At 37.6% G+C, this 6,000-nt stretch overlaps 1 long non-coding RNA gene across 1 annotated transcript in view; it reads right to left on the reverse strand.

The window, feature by feature from the left end:
- LOC141353044 (uncharacterized) overlaps positions 1–5,755 on the reverse strand; it is a 33,287-nt gene extending 27,532 nt beyond the window's left edge. The window contains exon 1 of the long non-coding RNA XR_012360091.1: positions 5,539–5,755. This is a non-coding gene — a long non-coding RNA (uncharacterized lncRNA). The remainder of the gene's footprint in view (positions 1–5,538) is intronic.
- Between the last annotated feature and the right edge of the window lie 245 nt (positions 5,756–6,000).

Below are 6,000 nucleotides of genomic sequence, written 5' to 3' on the forward strand. Positions count from 1 at the left end.
AGTTTCCTAAGAAAATATAAACGTTGTTGGCCCTTTTTAAAAACTGCATCGGCACACTGATCCCAAGATAATTTATGGTCAATAATGAGACCGAGATATTTATACTCCGTCACTATCTCGATCTCCTCTCCTTTTATCAGAGTCGGAGTGGGTGAAGGAGTCTCACGTCTAAAATCAAAGACCAGTTCTTTTGTCTTATACGTATTTAACTCTAACTGAGAGGCTTCGCACCAGTCGACAAATTCCTGCAACACTGGACCATGTTCAGTTTCATCTCGCTCCAATAAACTTATAACAGCTGTATCGTCAGCAAATTTAATTATATGACGTCCTGGATAACTACTGCGACAACAGTCTGTGTACAGTATATAAAGCAGTGGTGACAAAACACTGCCTTGTGGTGTCCCAATTGAGGTAAGGCGGGCCCCAGATAATACAGTTCCCACCCTTACTCTGTGTAGCCGCCCACACAGGAAATCCAGAATCCAATTAATTAATGCTGGTTTTAGCTGGAAATTGTCTTTAAGTCTGTTTGCTAAAATGTGTGGGTGGATAGTATTGAATGCTGATGAGAAGTCTGCAAATAAAATGCGAGCATGCGCTTTACTCCCCTCCAGGTGGGTATACAGATTATGTAAAAGCACTGCGATGGCATCATCTGTCCCCCTCCCAAGTCTATAGGCAAATTGTAAAGGGTCAAGGGCATTTCCACAATAATTTATGATGTGTGTTTTAATGATCCGCTCCAGTGATTTAACTAATAAAGAAGTAAGAGCGATAGGCCTGTAATCCTTGAATGAAGATGGATGAGAGACTTTGGGAAGGGGTGTCACGACAGCTGTTTTCCAAAGCAGTGGCACCACCTGAGTGTTCAATGAGCGCTGAAAGAGGGAACAAAAAATTCCACTTAATTGGACAGCACAGTGCTTCAGCACTCTACCTCCAATATTATCCGGCCCTGGGCTCTTCCGCACGTTAGTCCTTTCGAACACTCGCTGGACCATCTCCTCTGTAATAATCAAGGTGCCCTCCATCCCAGCATCGTTGTTAGTGTGTTGCCAAACAGAGACATTATCACTGTAATTTACTTCAAAACGGGTAAAATATTCATTAAAATTATTGGCCAGAACACAAGGTGTTGTGTCCTCCATAAAATTTTGTTTGTTTTTCCCTGTTTTAAAAGGGGCATTGGCCATTAACTTGATACCAGTCCATGCCTCCCTCGGATTTCCCGTGGCCAGGGTATGCTGTACCTTATCTTTATACTGATGCCTGGCCTTATAGATCTCTTTGTTGACCTTTCTTTGAATGTCTTTTCTGTTCTGTAAGTTTCCTGAAGCAAAGACTCTGTGTTTCTCATTTAGTAAGTCTTTCAGTTCTTTCGTCACCCACGGTTTATTATTTGGGTACACCTTAATGGTTTTTGTAGGAATGACCGCACTCACACAAAAGTCTATATAGCCCGAGATAGCTTCTGTCTGTTCGTGCAGGTCAACTGATGAGTCCTCAAAAATGGTCCAGGATGTGCATTCCAGACAGCCTTTCAGTGTTTCTATACTATCCTCATCCCACACCTGGATCTGCTTTTCCACAGGCTTAACCCTTTTCAAAACCTGTTTATAGATGGGTCTTAAAAGGACTGTATTGTGATCTGAGCCCCCCAAGGGTGCCCTAGCACTAGACGAGTATGCCTTTGGAATGGAACCATAACATAAGTCAATAATTTTGTTTTTCCTTGTAGGACAAGTGACATACTGCGAATAATTAGTTAGAGTTTTCTTAAGGGTGCAGTTATTAAAATCACCCATTATAAACTTTGGGGCATCTGGTGAAATTTCATCAAATTCTTGGGTGATATTAAAAATAATGTCTGCTGCCTTATTTGTGTCTGCTCTTGGATGTATATAGACAACAGTCAGAAATATTTGTGGAAATTCACGTGGAAGATAGGAAGGTCGCATAGAAACTGATAAAAGTTCAATATCAGGCGTGCAGATTTTTCTTCCCTCCACAGTTGTTTTGCACCATCTGTCGTTTATCATGACCAGTGGCGTGTTTACCCACCACGCAAACCACGCAATTGCATGGGGCCCCCGGGCTTGGGGGGCCCCCTACTAGCCACAAGGTGTGCGAAAGTATGTTATGTTTATTCAGACCCAAATCTAAGGTACGGATAAAGTACGCCCAAGCGAGCGAAACTATACGCAGTGGTTTAAATCACGTCGAAAATACATAAATCATATTCTGTATCTCATCGTCATTAAAATCTCATATATGCTTGTTGTATCTCACAGTAAGTTTGTTTTTGCAATATAAACATGAGAGTTATGTGATTCCCATCCATAAATTCAAGCAATAACCAACTTACAATGTTGTTTGCTGGTGTTTGTTAGTTCAGTTTGTTAGATCAGTCTGAATCATATATCATATATACTGAATATTTTTGTTGTGCAATTCAAATAAAAAACCTTGGGCAATGCTGGGGCATGCGGGGCCCCGGTTCTTGGACTTTGCATAGGGCCCCCAAAATGGTAAACACGCCACTGATCATGACGCACACTCCCCCTCCATGTTCTTTGCCTGTAGCCTTACTGCACCGATCCAGTCGTACGATACTAAATCCGTCTGGGCAAACTTCGGAATCAAGCACTGTCTTGTTGAGCCAAGTCTCAGTGAGGGCTAAAACACAGGCTTCCCTATATTCATGCAAGTAACGAGTGTTTGCTCGCAACTCGTCTGCTTTCCTTTTTATCGATTGAACATTGGAGAGAATAATAGTTGGAAGTGGGACCTTTGTTTTCCTGTTCCTTAGTCTTTGGCGCACTCCTCCCCTCTTCCCTCGTTTTCTCTTGTATTCCTTGCCATTAGCGGTTCTTTTTATCTCCGTAGGTATATTTGCTTCCATATGATTCCAATCGCCTGCGTAAGCGCTCAATTGTAGGAGAAACTCTCTGTTGTAGCGTACATGCGATTCCGCGTTGCTAGCCGGCTCACTTGCTACGCTAATAACAAACAGAATCAGCCCGGCTACTAAAGCTAGCTCCCATACACGACTCATAGTGACTTAAAGTAACAGTCCATACAGTCCAGGATCTAATAACGGTTTGTACCGAAACTGATCGCACAAACAATCGCAAAAAACAAACAAACAGAAGACGAGACAGAGAGCCTGTTCTACTAGTCGCCACTGTGCAGCGCCACTAAACTTCATCATGGCTGACAGTGCAGATAGAATGAACATGAAAAATCTAAACGGGACAACATACCTTTGTTTAAAAATGGTGCGCAAGTCATAATCCAATCCATGTAAATTATCTTTGGCAAGCAATCCCAGTATGACATCATCTTGCATTTGTAGTCCACAAAAGCAATAAATCTGAGAAATGTTAATATATTCTTAGATGTTTACATCAGCTTGGAAGAGAACAATCTGCGAATTGTTTCCAATAAAATATTCACACTGCGCTGTACAACTGTTAAAACGTGTTAAACATCCATAGTATGAGAGTGCGCATTTAGTTTCAGTTTCGGTTTCACTTGCTCCGTATCCGACAAAACAATCCACTCGCTCTGTGTCCGTCCAACAAAACAATCCACATACTTCGTTTTCTGATTAAATATCTTCCTTTAATCTTGTGTTTCATTTAAATCCAACATAAAAAATATACAAACAATATATGACCAAAGAGCGCACTACCCGCCGCAAGCTTCACAAGCGGTGTCCCAATTCAAGGGCTGCGACCTTAAAAGGTGAGTCCCCATTAAAAGGTGAGTCCCCACAGTGACCACTCGGTCTTTCAAGGTGGCAGCCTCAGAAGTCCGCGAAGAGAACTGAAATGAGACGGTCTAACCTTCAGAGGAGCCATTTGCATTAGCTGCTGCACGCGTACACCGCGCCTGTCAGCAGGACACAGCAGGGACGTTTCTGACTTATTAAAATAAATATGGAGTAAAAAAGATGATAATTTATTTTAGAAAATATGACACATTGACACAATTGTCTCCAAATTCTTAAAGAGACATTACACAATTTTAACACACATATTTTCAATGTAAACATACATAATTTTGTTTAAATGGTCTAAATGATATGCATAAATAAACTAAGCTTACATATTAAGATAATTTCTAACAAAAATACTCAAAGGCTGAATCTAAAGCAAAATAGTCTCCTATATATCATTTTATTGTTTGACTGTTCAGTACTGTTCATATTTACTTTTAAAAAGCAGACATAAAAGTAGCTTAAAAGTTACTTTCCCTAGTAACGAGTTACTGTTGATATAAAGTAACTGGTAGAGTAATTCAATTACTTTTAAAGGAAGTAACTAGTAACTATAACTAATTACAAATTTTCAGTAACTTGCCCAACACTGCTTGTAAATGTTTAATGTTTATTTAACTTTGAACAAAATCTTTCCATTAAATAACATACATTTAAATCTACGCTAAGTTACCCGCAAACAGCTGCAAGTAACACTGTAATTTCTACTGGATTTTTTTTACAATGAATAATTACTGTAAGTGACATTTTTTTCTTTCAGATCATGAGAAAATCAAGTCGTGATCACGAGAAAACAAGCAAGCAAAATAATAATAGTGCATGTCCTCTCTCGACTTCCGTAATTTTAACCCAGAGCTGCATTTTTTCAGTGTACAAATATTTACAAAGTATTTTTACATTTACTACACTCAAAAAAATTATTCATTGGATAAACTCAATAAAATTGTGGGCAGGATTTCCATCCAATATGAATGTGTACCCCTAACTCATAAAAAATTGCTTTAGACAATTAAAATAAATTGAGTTAGTCCAACTCAATTTAAATTAAATGGCAATACTCAATTAGTTGCCTCAACTCAATTTAGTTTAGTCTGAATAACTCAATTTAGCGTAGTTTGAATAACTCAATGTAGTGTAGTCTGAATAACTCAATTCTGTTATTTTATATAAAACGTTTTTGTATCATACTAATTAGCATAAGCACATGTTAGCATGCTAATAATAATAAAATATGATACTTTGGATGAGCATATGAGAAGAGACTGATCTCCAAACAGGCATTAACACAGTTAGTGCTCATTGAGAGAAATACGTCACATCCACAACCTAACCACAAGCGACACTCTTCTGCACGATGGTAACCAAACAATTTGAAAAAATATAACACAAACGCTTCTAAATTAATAAGATAAACGGACATTAAACACTTTTAAGTCTTTCTCTTTACCTAAAAATGCATAAAATAACACTTAATTAAAAAAATTACTCTCCAAAAGCAGTTGCATGCAAAGCATGCTGGGAAATTATTTTTCCAGAACCCAAACTCAAACTAATTGTGTTAACGCAATTAAAAAGAAATCAATAAATTATAGTACATATTCTTTTTGTGTTAGACTAATTAAATATATATACTTATTGCTCTTAATGAGGTATTTTACATTAATTGAACACAATTTTAATGTGTCATGTCTAAGAAGGGCTAGAATCATTTTTTTGAGTGTATTTATATCATAATTATTTTTCTATAAACTCACCAGTAAACCTCCTCCAACGAATCCTCACATGAGTATTACCTCCCATGTAATTTGTCCATTTTGCACGAATTTAACATCCCAACAGGAAAAAAATAATATTATGTTACAGATTACGGAGATGAGCACTAATAGGTACAAACACAGTGAACACTTTTCCGTACACATATTGTGAGTTGTGTGTTTCTCCTGTAGAAGATGAAAAAAAATCTGTGTCACAGATCCACTCATTCAGAGTGCTGGGGTCTTTATAAACACTGGCTAAGACCAGCCCTCGAAATTCTTCCACTAACCACACCCTGTACCAATCAAGAAAAAATATATAAATATATGAATATTATATTTATAATAAATATATTAATATATTAAATAATGTTATCATGTTATTATTTTGTTTTATAGTGCTACTTAGCTGTATTTTTAAGTTATGAAGGTTTAAATCAAAACAAACCAACTGCAGTTGAA

This window comes from Misgurnus anguillicaudatus, chromosome 21, assembly GCF_027580225.2.
Source record: "Misgurnus anguillicaudatus chromosome 21, ASM2758022v2, whole genome shotgun sequence".
Taxonomy (NCBI): domain Eukaryota; kingdom Metazoa; phylum Chordata; class Actinopteri; order Cypriniformes; family Cobitidae; genus Misgurnus; species Misgurnus anguillicaudatus.